The 19,835-nt window shown below is 38.8% G+C and overlaps 2 protein-coding genes across 2 annotated transcripts in view; one reads left to right on the top strand and one right to left on the bottom strand.

Moving 5' to 3' along the window:
• Window positions 1-19,835, bottom strand: part of IPCEF1 (interaction protein for cytohesin exchange factors 1) — a 164,849-nt gene that overhangs the window by 59,388 nt on the left and 85,626 nt on the right. The gene's annotated exons all lie outside the window — the stretch shown is intronic.
• OPRM1 (opioid receptor mu 1) overlaps window positions 1-19,835 on the top strand; it is a 168,215-nt gene that overhangs the window by 148,177 nt on the left and 203 nt on the right. The window lies entirely within an intron of this gene.

Below are 19,835 nucleotides of genomic sequence, written 5' to 3'. Positions count from 1 at the left end.
CAAGAATGGGACTACTTCATTACCATATTAGGTCATATTTAAGTGGTGACCAAGAAGTGACTGGCATCTTACTGTATGATTTATAAATCAGCTCCCTTAGCTAGCCATTCTTACTTACATTCTTCCATTCTCTCCCTATGAAATCATATTTTAAATGAAAGTAAGTTACTAGTGAACTTTCTGGTAGTCTGACATAAAAGATAGTCATTATCTTCTGAAATATTTTCAGAAACAATTAAGACGGAAATCTTAGCTCAAAAGAATCTTGTGTTGTTTTTCTCTATAATATAATATCCTCACCACAGGGCACAAGCCTTAGTACATGAGGTCATTCGTGATCTGCCCCATGCAGCTTCAACTCCCATCAGCCTTTTAGAAGCCTTAAGACCCTAGAGATGCTATCACTTTCCCCTACGTAGAGTTGGTCTCTTCAGCAACATGGTCAGAAAAAAAGAAAGAAAGCACTAAAAAGGAAGGAAAAAATTTTAATGAATAGGAAGACATTTGATTAAATTTCACTATTACAGAATAAATTGTATCTCTTGCTTCTCAGTAAATTTCATCTACCATCCATGGTTAGAGCAGGAGTGAGGGAAGAGTAAATAAAGGAACATCATTTAAGAAAACTTGAAATCTGGTGCATTTGCTTTCAATATTAGAAATTTAAGAGAAATAAAAAATAAGGTTAGTTCTTTCAAAATCACAGTTAGTATAGCACATAATTGTGCCTTCACGCAATGCATATTAAATCTTCCAATACTTCAGAAACTTTCAAATCTCTTCAAACTGTTTTCATAAGTTTCATGAGTGCCAGTAAGTTACTACTGAGCCACAACAAAACAACCCCAAATGGGAAAAGATAGTTTTCCAAAGAAGATGTATAAATGCCCAAAAGGCACATGAAAAGATGCTCAAGGTGATTAATCATTAGGGAAATACAAATCAAAACCACAGTGAGACGGCTTCCCTGGTGGCGCAGTGGTTGAGAATCCGCCTGCCAATGCAGGGGACACGGGTTCGAGCCCTGGTCCGGGAAGATCCCACATGCCGCGGAGCAACTAGGTCCATGAGCCACAATTACTGAGCCTGCGCGTCTGGAGCCTGTGCTCTGCAACAAGAGAGGCCGCGATAGTGAGAGGCCCGCGCATCGCGATGAAGAGTGGCCCCCGCTCGCCACAACTAGAGAAAGCCCTCGCACAGAAACAAAGACCCAACACAGCCATAAATAAATAAATAAATAAATAAATAAATAAATAAATAAATAAATAAATAAATAAAATTTAAAACTGCATTCTTAAAAAAAAAAAAAAGCTTCATCTTAAAAAAAAAAAAAACCACAGTGAGACACCACCTCACACCAACTAGTATGGCTACTATCCAAAAACAAGAACAAACAAAAAACCAGAAAATAACAAGTGTTGGTGAAGATGTGGAGAAAAGGGAACGCTTGTGCACCAGTTGTGGGAATGTAAAACGGCCACCATAAGAAAATAGTATGGCAGTTCCTCAAAGAATTAAAAATAGAATTATCATATGATCCAGCAATTCCACTGCTGGATATAAAACCAAAAGAATTGAAAGAAGGGTCTCAAAAAGACATTTGTACACCCATATTCATGCCAACATTATTCACAATATCCAAAATGTGCATACAATCCAAGCGGCTGTCAACGGATATGAATGGATAAACAAAATATGGTATACACATACAATGGAATATTATTCAGCCTTAAAAAGGAAGGAAATTCTAACACATGCTACAGTATGATGCAAGGAACCTTGAAGACATTATGTTTAGTGAAATAAGCCAGTCACAAATGGACAAATACCTTATGATTCCAGTTATATGGGGGACCGAGAGTAGTCAAACTCGTAAAGATAGAAAGTAGAATGGTAGCTGCCAGGGATGGAGGAAAGAAGGAATGGGGAGTTATTGTTTAGTGAATACAGCGTTTCCGTTCTGTAAGATGGTAAGACTTCTGGAGATGGTTGCACAATAATGTGAATGTACTTAATGCCACTGAACTGTACCCTTAAAAATGGTTAAGATGGGAAATTTCACGTTATGTGCAGTGTACCAGAATTTTTCAAAAATAAATTCTAAAAAATGTTAAGCTACTACTCTGAAAATTATTATTTGTCAGTAAAGGATGAGAATGCATTTGCCACAGTAAGTTTCCTAAGATTCAAAATAGGAAAATATCAGTGGTTAATATGCTGTTCGTGAGACCACCTGTTTCCCAGGGAACAGCCAGCTATCCACGTTCCTATTTCACAGATAAGGAAGAAAGCTCAGAGAGGGTTGGGGATTGGCCTAAGCTGTTAAGTGGCTGCAGCGTCACGGTGGGACCCGTCGTCCTGATTCTGAACCCAGGGACATCTTCGACTATAGCACGTCATTTCCTTGTGTCCTTATTGAAGACATTGTTTCAAACATGTTTTTAATGCTGACTCCTTTAAAAAAATATTTTATATATATTTATATATATATATTTCATTTCCACTGCATAGCTTCCTTTCCAAATGTTCTTGAAACATGTTTTATGGGAAACCAAACACAGCAGCACAATGACAGACGAGTTTATCAGCTAGCTTGTCGGTAGAAGAAGCTGGGCCCTTGGTCCTTAAAAAGCTTGCTCCAGGGGGATGATAAATGTTCACATAATGATTTCTCAGGAAAATCCTCAAATCTAACCAAAAGTTCAGCTCATCCCATGGGGCACTTCTCATTCTATTGCTCCGGAAATGTGCACACAGCCCGTATCACTAAATCACGTATTACCTAAACTCTTCCTCCAGGTTAGGAACTACTGTGCTGAAGAATCCCCCAGGGCCTCCTAGTTCACTTTCCTGTTTTATGGCTTAAAATCACCCTTGACACAGGGTCAGTAAGCGTATTTTCAGAATCTCCAGCACACGCTAGCTATTGCCACCAAGAAAACAAAACACAAAAACAAACAAACATTTCTGGTGTCTGAAAATCCTTAGCACAATTCTTCTGCATACTAAAATCACAATATTATGTAAGCACAACTCATCTAAAGCATATATAAAATTGTCTTTCTTTCTATGATTTTTTGTATCGCTTTAAGATGCATTTGATCTTCTCAAATATCACTCTGAATTATGTAGGGACAGCATTCTTGGTCAAAGTGTACTTGTAAGAAAATGGATGCAAACAGAGTTACATCACTGACCTAGGATGACACAACTTAGTACGAAAGGGCAGGACTAGAATCCTGGTGACGTTTGTCCTTGACACCCGTGCTGGCGAAGCTCACCTTCCTGCCTGCTTGCTTAAAAGAATAACTGAGTTATACACACACACACCTATCAATATATTTATATACATATTAGTAATTATATAAACATATATATTAAACATACATAACTATAAATACATACTGCTTTATATTCAATTTAGCATACGTGTGCTTGTATATTCTATTTTCTGTTAGATATTTTAAATGATTTTAAAATAACAGGATTTCTGATTTCAGATTCTATGGATTGATAAACTATGATATATCCATATGTAATACAGCCATTAGAAATGAGGTTGTGGATATATATGCACATTGACATGAAAATATGTTTGTAATATATTGCTTAGTGAGAAAATCAAGTTATAATTTTATTTTTGGAAAACATAGAAAAATGTTTGGAAACAGATACATTAAAATGTTTACCGTGATCGCACAAAGGTGGTGGGATCCTAATTCATTTAAATAAATAAATGATCTTAATTCATTTATTTCTTTCTGTCTGCCTCCATATCTGTCTGATATTTTAAAGCATTTTCTTAATTTTTTAAGGCATTTTTAAAATTATTTAAATTTTCAAGAAGGAAGAAGCTGGATCCTACCAAAAAAAAAGGTAAAGTAATTTAAGAGAGAAAGGTTGTGGAAACACCAGAAAAAGCACTATGCCCTGCCTACCAGACGAGAGAAGATAATGCTGCATCCCCCTGACTGGGCATTTCAGTCACTGCTGTGAGCTAAGAAGACTGTCCTCTGATACAGCCCAACCTACGTCATTAACCCTGGCGTCCTCTTCCAAATCAGCAGCGCCCGAGCATACCACGGCCTCATGAGAACAAGACAACAAATGAAACATTTCACAGCCTTGGTGTTTCACAACTGCTTTTGCAAAGTTTGGAAAGAATTGAAAGGAAAATAATATTGGCAACATAAGCCGTTGTTCCCACATTGTGTGAATTTAGCAACAAGAAGTTATTAAAAAAACAAAAAAAAACAAAAAAAAACAGCCTGCCTCAGCTATTGACTGCCCTGGTCATAAAGATATGGGTGGGGAACCATTATTTTAGAAATACATTCTGGAACCTACCAAGGAAAGTAAATGTTAGGACATGGTGATAGCATCATAAACAACAAATAAATTAAACCAAAACCAAACATACTACAATGAGGTATCACCTCACACAGGTCAGAATGGCCATCATCAAAAAATCTGCAAACAATAAATGCTGGAGAGGGTGTGGAGAAAAGGGAACCCTCTTGCACTGTTGGTGGGAATGTAAATTGATACAGCCACTATGGAGAACAGTATGGAGGTTCCTTAAAAGACTAAAAATAAAACTACCATATGACCCAGCAATCCAACTCTGGGGCATATATCCAGAAAAAACCATAATTCAAAAAGATACATGCACCCCAATGTTCATTGCAGCACTATTTACAATACCCAGGGCATGGAAGCAACCTAAATGTCCATCAACAGAGGAATGGATAAAGAAGATGTGATACATATATACAATGGAATATTACTCAGCCCTAAAAAGGAACGAAATTGTGTCATCTGCAGAGATGTGGATAGACTTAAAGACTGTCATACAAAGTGAAGTAAGTCAGAAAGAGAAAAACAAATATCATATATTAATGCATATATGTGGAATCTAGAAAAATGGTATAGATGATCTTATTTGCAAAGCAGAAATAGAGACACAGATATAGAGAACAACATAAGGATACCAAGGGAGAAAGCGGGGGGGGCAGGTGGGATGAATTGGAAGATCGGGATTGACATGTATACACCCCTATGTATAAAATATATAACTAATGAAAACCTACTGTATAGCACAGGGAACTGTACTCAGTGCTCTGTGGTGACCTAAATGGGAAGGAAATCCAAAACAGGGGGGATATGTATACATATGGATGGTTCACTTTGTTGTAGAGCAGAAACTGACATGGCAGTGTAAAGCAACTATACTCCAATTTAAAAAAAAAATCCATTTTAAAGATCTTTTCACTTGCCTGAAACTATGAGGGAATTAACAGAACTCAAAAAGTCCTCAATAATTCCTATGTTCAGGTTTTCAAGTGGTACCTAAACTGTCCTGTTTACCCCTTTCACCCATGTGGTCATCTTGAAGTAAACTGCTCACTTACAGCTGCTGAAACATCTTTTGCCCTGTGTGGATCTGTCATCATTTCACTTTCTCATATTCCTTTCCCATACAAACTCTAGAAACACAGGTTGGCAAAGAGTTTATCAGTTTTACTTAATTGGTTTGAATTGTCTTCACTGAAGAAACTTTTCTAAATATTGGAATTTTGTTCGGGATACACACAGAAGCTGGTTGTTAGCCGAAACAATGAATATGGATATCAAACACATTAGAAGCCCATAATTCATAAAGTATCTCATTTTGTAGAACTCTCAGAATATATTAGGTGTTCAAAATGCTTTGATTAATTGATTTATATAATTAATTGATAATTATGTAATGTAATAAGTAATTTTCTCAAAAAATGACTGGTGCCTACCCTGTGCCTACTGGTTCTAGGCTCTAGGGACACAGTTTAAACCTGAGAGGTAAAGAATACGCCCTCAGGTGTTTCCTTTATAGTGGGGAAAAGAAAACAAGAATATAATAAGCTCTGATTGCACTATAAATTCCTACAGATTCTTTTTATTTAATCTACTTTTTTAATTATTAATTTTATTTATTTTTTGGCTACGTTGGGTCTTAGTTGTTGTGCGCCGGCTTTCTCTAGTTGTGGCGAGCAGGGGCCACTCTTCGTTGCAGTGCGTGGGCTTCTCATTGCGGTGGCTTCTCTTGTTGCAGAGCACGGGCTCTAGGCACGTGGGCTTCAGTAGTTGTGGCTCAAGGGCTTAGTTGCTCTGTGGCATGTGGGATCTTCCCGGAGCAGGGCTCGAACCCGTGTCCCCTGTATTGGCAGGCGGATTCTTAACCACTGCACCACCAGGGAAGTCCCAGATTTTGTTTTCAACCTATGCTAAACTTGCTGAGACAGTTTCCCCAAAATCTATGCTGATAGGTGATTAATAATGAAAGTAAAGAAAACTTAAATGTCTCTTTCAAAGGGAGAATTAACCCATTTCTTATTTTTCTTATGCTGAAAAAAAAAGGTGCTCTATATTTACTGAAACTTTTAGAACAGTTGTCTCATGAAAAGAGAAATTCTGGCTTTCAAGTAACATTTTCTGCAGAGGTATATTCAGTTTAATCTAAAAACTGATTAGGTTTTTTCTATAGAGATTCTCATAAAACCGATTCCAAGAAAAATCCCTTCCAAATCTAAGATCTTCCAAAATTCACATGACCTGCATATACAGCTAAATACTAAAAACACCTGATATAGTCCTGGTTACTTGAACCTGCAGACACATGGAATCATTCAGACGGTGCGGGGGAAAGACGATCACATTAGGGCAAGCAGGTTGGATTCTCAAAAAACTGAAAAGTCTGCATATGTATTAAACCACATAGTAACCCACAAATCTCACCAGTTTACCAAAAGTTTTTATGAAATAAAGAGTTGGTGATTCACCTTTTCTATAAGAGACCCAGGGCTCCCTTGAACCACTGGGCTCCCTTGAACCACTGATGCAATAGCACAAATGGCATCAATAAATGGTTACTTCACTACTAAAGAACATGGGGGGCTTCCCTGGTGGCGCAGTGGTTGGGAGTCTGCCTGCCAATGCAGGGGACACGGGTTCGAGCCCTGGTCTGGGAGGATCCCACATGCCATGGAGCAACTAGGCCCGTGAGCCACAACTACTGAGCCTGCACGTCTGGAGCCTGTGCTCCACAACGAGAGAGGCCACGGCAGTGAGGCCTGCGCACCGCGATGAGGAGTGGACCCTGCTCGCTGCAACTGGAGAAAGCCCTCGCACAGAAACGAAGACCCAACACAGCCGAATATAAATAAATAAATAAAACTTCTAAAAAAAAAAAATGTAGAAGTTCTCAGCTCTGGTTGCATGTTAAAATCACGTGGGGAACTTTAAAAAAAAAAAGAACATGGGTTTCTAGCAATTTTATACAAAGAAAGAGTGTACAAAGCTAAAACAGACCAGAAAAGTCAATGACATTGAATCTAAATGGAATTCCACATTTTTAGCCACAAACTCATCCTTCCTCAATTTTCATATTATTTTCCCAGTCTCCCCAGGCTCCAAAACTTGGAGTCATTCTCATTTTAGCTTCAAATATTTTGTGTCCTATATCAAGTGCTCAACATACCTTGCCCTTTCGTATTGTGTAGTGTGTCCCAAATTTTCAGTTTCCCCTCTACTCTAGGAGTTCATGTCTCAATACTTGCATTCTGTCACCATCTCTTAACTGACCCTCTGAAAACTCCTTTATTCTCCAATACATCCCCTTTATTATTGCTTGGTTAGTATTTTCACATGCCAATTTCATGAGATCAACTTCAGACTCAAGAATCTGCAGCGGCTCCCTACTGCCTACTGGATCAAATCCACATTCCTGCCCTGTGCATTTGAGACCCCATTTACCAGCCCTGGCTCACCTCTAAATGGAGAAGCCATGCAGCCCAGGAAATAGCCTGGCTTCGGTGTTGGTGGATCTTGTTTTTAATCCCAGCCCGGCCATATATCACTTATGCAACTTTGAGCAAGTTACTTAAATTCCCTGAGCTTCATTAAACTCCCTTGAAAAATGGGAATAATACAATCTATCTTGCCAGGTTATGATGAGAATTCAATATAATGCCTAAAACAATGGGTTGGCACAGCTCATGTATATTTTCATTCCTTTGTTCACATTAGTCCCCAGACAGGAATGCCCACACACTACCCTCTATCCTTAAAACAAACAAACAAAAAACTGCCTTCCAAGGCTGATCTTAAGAGAATCTTCTCCATGAAGACTTTCTACATCCACTGCAACCCACAGGAATAATGTTTTTTGATTGGTGAAAATTATGTTTATTTAGTAAAGAAGGCTGGCCTCTTTGACCAAGGAAATCATGCAGCTTTGGAAAATGATAAGAAAAGAAAAAACACACCTTCCTAGGTAGAAAGGAGAAAGAATCTTCCAGGAATAAAAGTTGCTTGGCAGAACTCTCTCACATTCGACCCAAAATATTTTCCTTACCCCTGGAATTTACAGGATTCATCTGTATTGCTCAATCTCAGAGCCATTTTTTTCACCAACTTTTCTTTGATCATGTCACTTACATAGGTCTTTTCCTCTCCACCAGTCTATAAGTTCTTAAGAGAGAAGAATTGTAGTCTCTCATTTACTTTTAATTCTACGTTTACAACAGTTAGCCCAAATTATTTTTAAGTCCTCGATAAACACTGTTGGAAGGAAATGTAGGTGGGTGGGTAGGTGGACGAATGGATGGATGGATGATAAACTTTCCATGTTGGGCTCACTTAAGAAGAGACTTTTAATATCTGTTATCTGTAACTAATATTAAACTGTGCTTTGTAATTAAAGCCTAAATTGTTCAGGCAATGCCTCCAAGTTGTATACCAGCATAATGCATTTGTTTCCTTGATGTATTTTGATAGCTCACGTGTACTCTTGGATAAAGTAAGAAAATACACCACTAAGATGAGTAAATGCTCCTTGAGTAGAAACATTTAAGAACCTCACTGATTTTATGTGGGTTGTATAACATAATAATATATATAATATTTACCATATGATTGGTCTTGGGTATAAATAAAATCCACAATATATTTCCCAAGGAACTATGCTAAATTTTAATTAAGAATTCTTAGAAAAGAAAAATAAGAAGTTATAGCAAAAGACAGAAATCTAAAAACTGAAAGACATAAGATAGTTTTAACAAATAAGTAATCACATCTTAAGGACCTATACTGTCACTATTTCGTAGCAACATGCCTGAAGGAAAACAATAATTCAGAACTTTGTTTCTCCTTCTCCAGAGAGAAGATATTGATCCCAAACGTCAGTCTCCAGCTGTGCCTGAAATCCAGGTGAAATGCTAGAGTAGAGGGAATTCCCTGGGAAACCTTTCTCTCTTTCAACGTTTCTGCCCCCAGCCTGGCGATCTGGATGAATGAACACTTGTCTTCAGCCAGAGGCCATGGCTAGAAAGAATCTAATAAAATAAACCCTGAAAAGGTGTTAGCAAAATGGGAACTGCTGTGTGGGACCTATTTGGGACCGTGGAGCCCTTCTAGCAAATCTCAAATTGGACCTTTTCCTGTATTTTTAAGAATAGACGTGACTATACGTGACTATTTTTAAAAGAGACATAGTTTTGCTGGAAAATTATTTTCCATCAAAAGCAGTCCTGGGGCATTCTCTGGCACTGAGACAAAGTGGCTGTCTGCAATCCAAGAAGAGAGCCCTCACTAGGAATCAACAATGCTGGCACCCTAACCTTGGGACTTCCAAGCCTTCAGAACTGTGAGGAAAAAAAAACTGTTATTTAATCCATCCAGTTTACGGTAGACTCTTCTGGCATTCAGATCTTCAAAGGGAGAAGGTCTTGAGCTTCTGTAAGACTCACTGGTTATAACTGTCTCTTGCTGGAAAAGATGATCTTTCACTAGAGAACTGGAAGTATCATCTTCACCTGCTTAAAGGGAACAATCCCCAACTCATTCGTTGCCAGAATGTAAAAAATGACAACAAAATAAGATACCTTCGCTCTAACAAGAATTTAGCAAATCATGCCAAGGATTGTGCTGTGTGATACGAGGGATCGAAGAAGGAAGACACTAGTCCATGTAATTTTAAAACAGATTTTTTTTCCCTCCATATAATTTGAAAGCTCCTTCATTTGACTCTGAGAAAGACAGGGGAGATTGGTTCAAGATGGTGGGGTAGAAGGACGTGCTCTCGCTCCCTCTTGCAGGAATACCAGAATCACAACTAACTGCTGAACAATCATCGACAGGAAGACACTGGAACTCACCAAAAAGATACCCCACATCCAAAGACAAAGGAGAAGCCACAATGAGATGGTAGGAGGGGCGCAATCACAATGAAGTCAAGTCCCATAACTGCTGGTTGGGTGACTCACAAACTGGAGAACACTTATACCACAGAGGTCCACCCACTGGGGTGAAGGTTCTGAGCCCCACGTCAGGCTTCCCAATCTGGGGGTCTGGCAATGGGAGGAGGAATTCCTAGAGAATCAGACTTTGAAGGCTAGCGGGATTTGATTGCAGGACTTTGACAGGACTGGGGGAAGCAGAGACTCCACTCTTGGAGGGCACACACAAAGTAGTGTGCGCATCAGGACCCAGGGGAAGGAGCAGTGACCCCATGGGAGACTGAACCAGACCTACCTGCTAGTGTTGGAGGGTCCCCTGCAGAGACGGGGTGGCTGTGTGTCACTGTGAGGACAAGGACACTGGCAGCAGAAGTTCTGGGAAGTACTCCTTGGCATGAGCCCTCCCAGACTGCCATTAGCCCCACCAAAGAGCCCGGGTAGGCTCCAGTGTTGGGTCGCCTCAGGCCAAACAACCAACAGGGAGGGAACCCAGCCCTACGCATCAGCAGACAAGGGGATTAAAGTTTTACTGAGCTCTGCCCACCAGAGCAACACCCAGCTCTACCCACCACCAGTCCCTCCCATCAGGAAGCTTGCACAAGCCTCTTAGATAGCCTCATCCACCAGAGGGCAGACAGCAGAAGCAAGAAGAACTACAATCCTGCAGCCTGTGGAACAAAAACCACATTCACAGAAAGATAGACAAGATGAAAAGGCAGATGGCTATGTACCAGATGAAGGAACAAGATAAAACCCCAGAAAAACAACTAAATGAAGTGGAGATAGGCAACCTTCCAGAAAAAGAATTCAGAATAATGATAGTGAAGATGATCCAGGACCTCAGAAAAAGAATGGAGACAAAGATTGAGAAGATGCAAGAAATGTTTAACAAAGGCCTAGAAGAATTAAAGAACAAACAAAGAGATGAACAACACAATAACTGAAATGGAAAATACACTAGAAGGAATCACTAGCAGAATAACTGAGGCAGAAGAACAGATAAGTGACCTGGAAGACAGAATGGTGGAATTCACTGCTGTGGAACAGAATAAAGAAAAAAGAATGAAAGGAAATGAAGACAGCCTAAGAGACCTCTGGGACAACATTAAATGCAACAACATTCGCATTATAGGGGTCCCAGAAGGAGAAGAGAGAGAGAAAGGACCAGAGAAAATACTTGAAGAGATTATAGTCGAAAACTTCCCTAACATGGGAAAGGAAATAGCCACCCAAGTCCAGGAAGTGCAGCAAGTCCCATACAGGATAAACCCAAGGAGAAACACACCGAGACACATAGTAATCAAATTGGCAAAAATTAAAGACAAAGAAAAATTATTGAAAGCAGCAAGGGAAAAACGACAAATAACATACAAGGGAACTCCCATAAGGTTAACAGCTGATTTCTCAGCAGAAACTCTACAAGCCAGAAGAGAGTGGCATGATATACTTAAAGTGATGAAAGGGAAGAACCTACAACCAAGATTACTCTACCCTGCAAGGATCTCATTCAGATTTGATGGAGAAATCAAAAGCTTTACAGACAAGCAAAAGCTAAGAGAATTCAGCACCACCAAACCAGCTCTACAACAAATGCTAAAGGAACTTCTCTAAGTGGGAAACACAAAAGAAGAAAAGGACCTACAAAAACAAACCCAAAACTATTAAGAAAATGGTAATAGGAACATACATATCGATAATTACCTTAAACGTGAATGGATTAAATGCTCCAACCAAAAGACACAGGCTTGCTGAATGGATACAAAAACAAGACCCATATATATGCTGTCTACAAGAGACCCACTTCAGACCTAGGGACACATACAGACTGAAAGTGAGGGAATGGAAAAAGATATTCCATGCAAATGGAAATCAAAAGAAAGCTGGAGTAGCTATGCTCATATCAGATAAAATAGACTTTAAAATAAAGAATGTTACAAGAGACAAGGAAGGACACTACATAATGATCAAGGGATCAATTGAAGAAGAAGATATAACAATTATAAATATATATGCACCCAACACAGGAGCACTTCAATACATAAGGCAACTGCTACCAGCTATAAAAGAGGAAATTGACAGTAACACAATAATAGCAGGGGACCTTAACACCTCACTTACACCAATGGACAGATCATCCAAACAGAAAATTAACAAGGAAACACAAGCTTTAAATGACACAATAGACCAGATACATTTAATTGATACTTATAGGACATTCCATCCCAAAACAGCAGATTACACTTTTTTCTCAAGTGCACACAGAACATTCTCCAGGATAGATCACAAATCTTGATCACAAGATTGTGATCTATCGTGGGTCACAAATCAAGCCTCAGTAAATTTAAGAAAATTGAAATCATATCAAGCATCTTTTCTGACCACAATGCTGTGACATTAGAATTCAATTACAGGGAAAAAAAAAACGTAAAAAACACAAACACATGGAGGCTAAACAATGCATTACTAAATAACCAAGAGATCACTGAAGAAATCAAAGAGAAATTTAAAAAAATACCTGGAGACAAATGACAATGAAAATATGATGACCCAAAACCTATGGGATGCAGCAAAAGCAGTTCTAAGAGGGAAGTTTATAGCTATACAAGCCTACCTCAAGAAACAAGAAAAATCTCAAATAAACAATCTAACCTTACACCTAAAGGAACTAGAGAAAGAAGAACAAACAAAACCCAAAGTTAGCAGAAGGAAATAAATCATAAAGATCACAGCATAAATAAATGAAATAGAAACAAAGAAAACAATAGCAAAGATCAATAAAACTAAAAGCTGGTTCTTTGAGAAGATAAACAAAATTGATAAACCATTAGTCACACTCACCAAGAAAATGAGGGAGAGGACTCAAATCAACAAAATTAGAAATGAAAAAGGAGAAGTTACAACAGACACCACAGAAATACAAAGCATCCTAAGAGACTACTACAAGCAACTCTACGCCAATAAAATGGACAACCTGGAAGAAATGGACAAATTTTTAGAAAGGTATAACCTTCCAAGACTGAACCAGGAAGAAATAGAAAATATGAACAGACCAATCACAAGTAATGAAATTGAAACTGTGATTAAAAATCTTCCAACAAACAAACGTCCAGGACCAGACGGCTTTACAGGTGAATTCTATCAAACATTTAGAGAAGAGCTAACACGCATCCTTCTCAAACTCTTCCAAAAAATTGCAGAGGAAGGAACACTCCCAAACTCATTCTATGAGGCCACCATCACCCTGATACCAAAACCAGACAAAGATACTACAAAAAAACAAAATTACAGGCCAATATCACTGATGAATATAGATGCAAAAATCCTCAACAGAATACCAGCAAACAGAATCCAACAACACATTAAAAGGATCATACGCCACGATCAAGTGGGATTTATCCCAGGAATGCAAGGATTCTTCAATATACGCAAATCAATCACTGTGATAAACCATATTAACAAACTGAAGGAGAAAAACCATATGATCATCTCAATAGATGCAGAAAAAGCTTTTGACAAAATTCCACACCCATTTATCATAAAAACTCTCCAGAAAGTGGGCATAGAGGAAACCTACCTCAACATAATAAAGGCCATATACAACAAACCCACAGCAAACATCATTCTCAATGGTGAAAAACTCAAAGCATTTCCTCTAAGATCAGGAACAAGACAAGGGTGTCCACTCTCACCACTATTATTCAACATAGTTTTGGAAGTTCTAGCCACGGCAATCAGAGAAGAAAAAGAAATAAAAGGAATACAAATTGGAAAAGAAGAAGTAAAGCTGTCACTGTTCGCAGATGACATGATACTATACATAGAGAATCCTAAAGATGCCACCAGAAAACTACTAGAGCTAATCAATGAATTTGGTAAAGTTGCAGGATACAAAATTAATGCACAGAAATCTCTTGCATTCCTATACACTAATGATGAAAAATCTGAAAGAGAAATTAAGGAAACACTCCCATTTACCATTGCAACAAAAAGAATAAAATACCTGGGAATAAACCTACCTAGGGAGACAAAAGACCTGTATGCAGAAAACTATAAGACACTGTTGAAAGAAATTAAAGATGATACCAACAGATGGAGAGATATACCATGTTCTTGGATTGGAAGAAACAATATTGTGAAAATGACTATACTACCCAAAGCAATCTACAGATTCAATGCAATCCCTATCAAATTACCAATGGAATTTTTTACAGAACTAGAACAAAAAATCTTAAAATTTGTATGGAGACACAAAAGACCCCGAATAGCCAAAGCAGTCTTGAAGGAAAAAAACGGAGCTGGAGGAATCAGACTCCCTGACTTCAGGCTATACTACAAAGCTACAGTAATCAAGACAATATGGTACTGGCACAAAAACAGAAACGTAGATCAATGGAACAGGCTAGAAAGCCCAGAGATAAACCCACACACCTATGGTCAACTAATCTATGACAAAGGAGGCAAGGATATGCAATGGAGAAAAGGCAGTCTCTTCAATAAGTGGTGCTGGGAAAACTGGACAGCTACATGTAAAAGAATGAAATTAGAACACTCCTTAACACTATATATAAAAATAAACTCAAGATGGATTAGAGACCTAAATGTAAGACCAGACACTATAAAACTCTTAGAGGAAAACATAGGAAGAACACTCTTTGACATAAATCACAGCAAGATCTTTTTTGATCCAACTCCTAGAGTAATGGAAATAAAAACAAAAATAAACAAATGGGGCCTAATGAAACTTAAAAGCTTTTGCAAAGCAAAGGAAACTACAAAGAAGACGAAAAGACAGCCCTCAGAATGGGAAAATATATTTGCAAATGAATCAACAGACAAAGGATTAATCTCCAAAATATATAAACAGCTCATGCAGCTCAATATTAAAAAAACAAACAACCCAATCCAAAAATGGGCAGAAGACCTAAACAGACATTTCTCCAAAGAGGACATACAGATGGCCAAGAAGCACATGAAAAGCTGCTCAACATCACTAATTATTAGAGAAATGAAAATCAGAACTGCAATGAGGTATCACCTCACACCAATTAGAATGGGCATCATCAGAAAATCTACAAACAACCAATGCTGGAGAGGGTGTGGAGAAAAGGGAACCCTCTTGCACTGTTGGTGGGAATGTAAATTGATACAGCCACTATGGAGAACAGTAGGGAGGTTCCTTAAAAATCTAAAAATAGAACTACCATATGATCTAGCAATCCCACTACTGGGCATATACCCTGAGAAAACCATAATTCAAAAAGACACATGCACCCCAATATTCACTGCTGCACTATTTACAATAGCCAGGTCATGGAAGCAACCTAAATGCCCATCAACAGACAAATGGGTAAAGAAGATGTGGTACATATATAGAATGGAATATTACTCAGCCATAAAAAGGAACGAAATTGGGTCATTTGTAGAGACATGGATGAATCTAGAGACTGTCATACAGAGTGAAATAAGTTAGAAAGAGAAAAACAAATATCGTATATTAACGCATATATGTGGAACCTAGAAAAATGGTACAGATGAACCGGTTTGCAGGGCAGAAATAGAGACACAGATGTAGAGAACAAACGTATGGACACCAAGGGGGGAAAGTGGGGTGGGGGGATGGTGGTGTGATGAATTGGGAGATTGGGATTGACATGTATACACTGATGTGTATAAAATGGATGACTAATAAGAACCTGCTGTATAAAAATAAATAAAATTAAATTAAAAAAAAAAAAGCAGTCCTTATTCACCATCCCATTTCTCAAAATTCCCATGGGTAAGGTAAATGCTGATGATTCCTAAATCTGATTTATTTATGAAGTCAACAAATATTACTTGAGTCCCTAGGAAGTATCAGACACTACCTAAGGTGCTAAAGATATACTATTGTCTTTCTACAGAAATTATTATCAATTATGGAAAACAGCAAGTCTAACAACATGTACGAAAAAGGAAGATAAGTGTAATAAGTATAGCTTGCTATGGGAGAAGAAGAGGCAGCCTAATTTGGGTCAGAGGAAAGGTAAGAACACCTAGAGGATGCGCTATTTAAACTAAAATTTGACTTATGAGGAGGAATAAGCTTGATGGAATTGGGTGGGAGAAAGACTGTACAGCATGAAGACAAAGAGTTTTCTGAGCTGAAGAACAGCATATGCAAAGGCTTAAAGAGACAGCCGGCATATATGACATTAATAAGGAATTAAAAGCAGTTCTGTAGTTTAAGCTTGGGTAGAGGTGGGGAGGCTGGGAAGTAAGATAGGTACAGGTCAGCAGACTCTCAGGAGCCAGGAAATGAATTGGTAATTTATCTAGAGGCAAAGGAAAACAATTGTGTGGATTTCAATCCAGAATTTTAAACAGCCTGGATTTTTAAGGCTGTTCAACTTGAATATGGTTTTGTAAGATGTGGCATAAATTCTTGTGTGCTGCATCACATTCTATGCACATAATATGGGGTGTGAAAAATGGTAGATGAGTGTCTGGACTTGACCTTTCTCAAGGAAATCTGGGTAGTACTTTTTAAAGCAGCAAAGAGTGACGAAAGAAGGCAGTACACCATGCGTCAGTTACTAGGTAACAACAATGACAAAACGCTGAGAGAGGTGAGGGTGATGTCTCCTCAGGTTGTGTCAGGGAACAAGAGAGACAAGCAAAGGGATCCCATGAGCTCACTTGTACTTGCACATAAGAACAGCCCCACGTTTCACTTCTAGAGTTGTTCTCTCCAAACCCCATTGAATACAGACGATAGGGGAGTTGAACCACTTCATTTATCCTGTTCCCCGCATGGGGTCAGGTTGGCATATGACAAACAACCGGGGGCTGAAGAGTCAAAGGGGCTAAAGAGGGTCTATTTTACCCCCTCCCCTTAGGACTTGGGTCACTTGGAGAATGTACACAAGTTCTATGAGTCTCAGCCTTCCCAACTTTCTAAACGTGGTGACAATTGCTACCTTGGAGGGTATTTTGGAGAAGTTAAAAAGAGTGTGTATGAAAGGTACCTCGACTCTCCCTTGACATAGGGTAGGCATTCTATAAGAGGTGGCTCTGGCTGTGATGCTATCAGCTCCGTTACCATATGAGAAAGAATGGGGAACGGGGAAGGCAGAAGAAGCAGAAGTTTGTTCGTAAGACATTGGTGCCTTGGGAGCTACTTTGTTGAATCTGAATTCCTTGAGTGGCAGAAAGTAAATAAATGTTCTCAGCCTGAGGGTATGTGTTCGGCAATTGTTTCACAGTTGATATTCACACAGATAGCAGGATTATGACTGCTCATTAAGTGTTCACTGAGTAGCCTTTTCTCCCCCAAACAAACATATAATTAAGGTGCAAGGGTGTGTGGGTGGGTGGGTGTGTGCGGAGAGATTATTCCTCTGTAACACAGAGTCATAGAATTAGGAAGTTGAAAGGGTCCTTCTGCTATATACCACAAGTTTAATAGAATAATTCTGTGGCCAAATAACAGTAAATTTATTCTCCATTCAATGCTGCTAATCTAATTCTATTCGAATACGTGATTTGCTATGTGAATATTGCTTTATCTGTTTGCATGACAGCAAGTGAGGACAGGGGTGCCTAAGGGGGTCCGATGCTCCCTCCTTTTCTCTTTCTAATCTAGTCTCAGTCAACAGTGCAGCTCCCTGTGGAAGCATGAGATTCCTAATGCCTAAAATAGGTAATTCATTGCTCTTCTAAGAGAAACTTAAGCCAAATGAACTTATGAAGCCAAATAAGCCAAATCTGTAACTATGTGTGGTTCAGAGGGGTCTCGAGTCTATGAAGACAGGAACAGCACCAGAACATACGTGCAGAATAATGTGACTGAATGAGAAAATTAACGCCATGCTTATATCTGAGTTTTGTTACTTCCCACAGATGTGTCACGCTCCATCAGCGCGCAATCCTTCCAACAGCCTTGGAAAATTACTAGAGAGCCATTAAAAGGTAAATCAGTAAGCCCTCACATTTCACAGAAGATGCAAACTCTCACTTGCACAACTAACCAAAAGCAAGAGCCTAAAATATTATAAACGAGAGGGAGAAAGCTATATTAACCATAATTAATTAACCTTCGTTAAGAAAGAAGCTGTATTTGTTCAGGAAAAATCCCTTAGGATAGAAGGTGAGACCCCAGCTCCAGTTTGCCTTAATTTGGGTAAAACTATTCCATGCTAGACAAGATGGTAAATGTATCCAGGAGGGGAGAAGAAAAGAGAGAAAAAGAAGATAGTGGAAGACTGCATACTCTGCAAGGTGTTTCTTTCTTGTGAAGCCCCCAAATATTTGATAAAATTGTTAAAACTCGCCAAAAGCTCAAAAATATATATTTTTATAAAACTCAGTGAAGAATTTTGTACCATGTTTTGGGTGAAACCAAATCTGTAAGCTTGGGAATGGGGGACAGGGGAGGGGGAGTACAGAGAAAAGCACAGGGGACGATGTTTATTCCGGGGCACTGGAATTGGATTTGGGTCCAGTTTAATCACATCCTTACAGGACAGGTGCCTTGGGTTATGGGGGTACACAATTTTTTGATTAGTGGCCAGTGAATGTAAATTTATCTACTAAAAATTTTACCCACAAACTACACGGGGCACTTATTTTACATTTACAAAGTTATTTGCCCTAAAGCTCTGTTGCTTGAGAGATGGGCATACACAAGTCATTTTAAAAGAATGGTGTCACATAAAAAGAATTTTTCTGGCTTGTGGTCAATTTTTAAATGATTTTCCCTTAATGGATTAAAGGACATCCATTGCTGACCTTCACTCCACCACAAAGAGAAACTCAGGCTCTCGTGAGATCAGCAAATGGCTACTTGGTGTTCGTGGAGAGAGTTCCTTTGTGAAAGGTCTCTACTCAATATTCGACAAATATCGTTGTTTTCAGAATGTTTCAAGCCAGGAAAGATCAGTACACATTTTAACAGTAACTTTATTTGCAGCCTTTTCCAACAGAAAACTTGCCTGCAAAGCAGACCACAAAAGTGAAGTGCCTATTACAGGATAAGTTAGGCAGCTTTCTTATCAAGTGTTGTCCAAGCATCATTAGTTTAATGCCTTCCCTGTACATGCCAAAGAACAAGAGATGACAGTCACCAACACAATGCCGGCACACAGGTTAGCGATTCCAAAACCAACCCACCTAATAGAGAAGGTCAGAGGAAAAGAAGATAATAAAGGAGAAGAAAAGAAAATAGCTTCCTGTGGACTGAATCAATTTACACCCCAATAAAGTTGGGTCCTTTTTTTTTAGTAGAGATCTTAACAATGACAAGTTCCCATATCAAGTGCTGTCCAAGGAATTCCTGAAATGATTAGCATCTATCATGGAAGACTAACATTAATAGGCCCTGAAATCCTCCTTCAATAAGGATATATGTTTGGATGCCCCTCTTCAACCAAAGATTAGTCAAGCAGGATGGTTTTCTCCTCCGTCAGGTATAATAGAATAACCTACAGATCTACAGAAACAGTTTCTACAACTTATTTGTTTCTTTGCTCTGTTCCAAGTCCCAGAGATAAAAATGACCTTTCCCACAGGGATCACCTGCTCCAC

Source organism: Balaenoptera musculus, chromosome 12 (assembly GCF_009873245.2).
Source record: "Balaenoptera musculus isolate JJ_BM4_2016_0621 chromosome 12, mBalMus1.pri.v3, whole genome shotgun sequence".
Lineage (NCBI taxonomy): Eukaryota > Metazoa > Chordata > Mammalia > Artiodactyla > Balaenopteridae > Balaenoptera > Balaenoptera musculus.
Note: the sequence above shows the minus strand (reverse complement) of the source record. Positions and strands in the feature narration are given on the sequence as shown.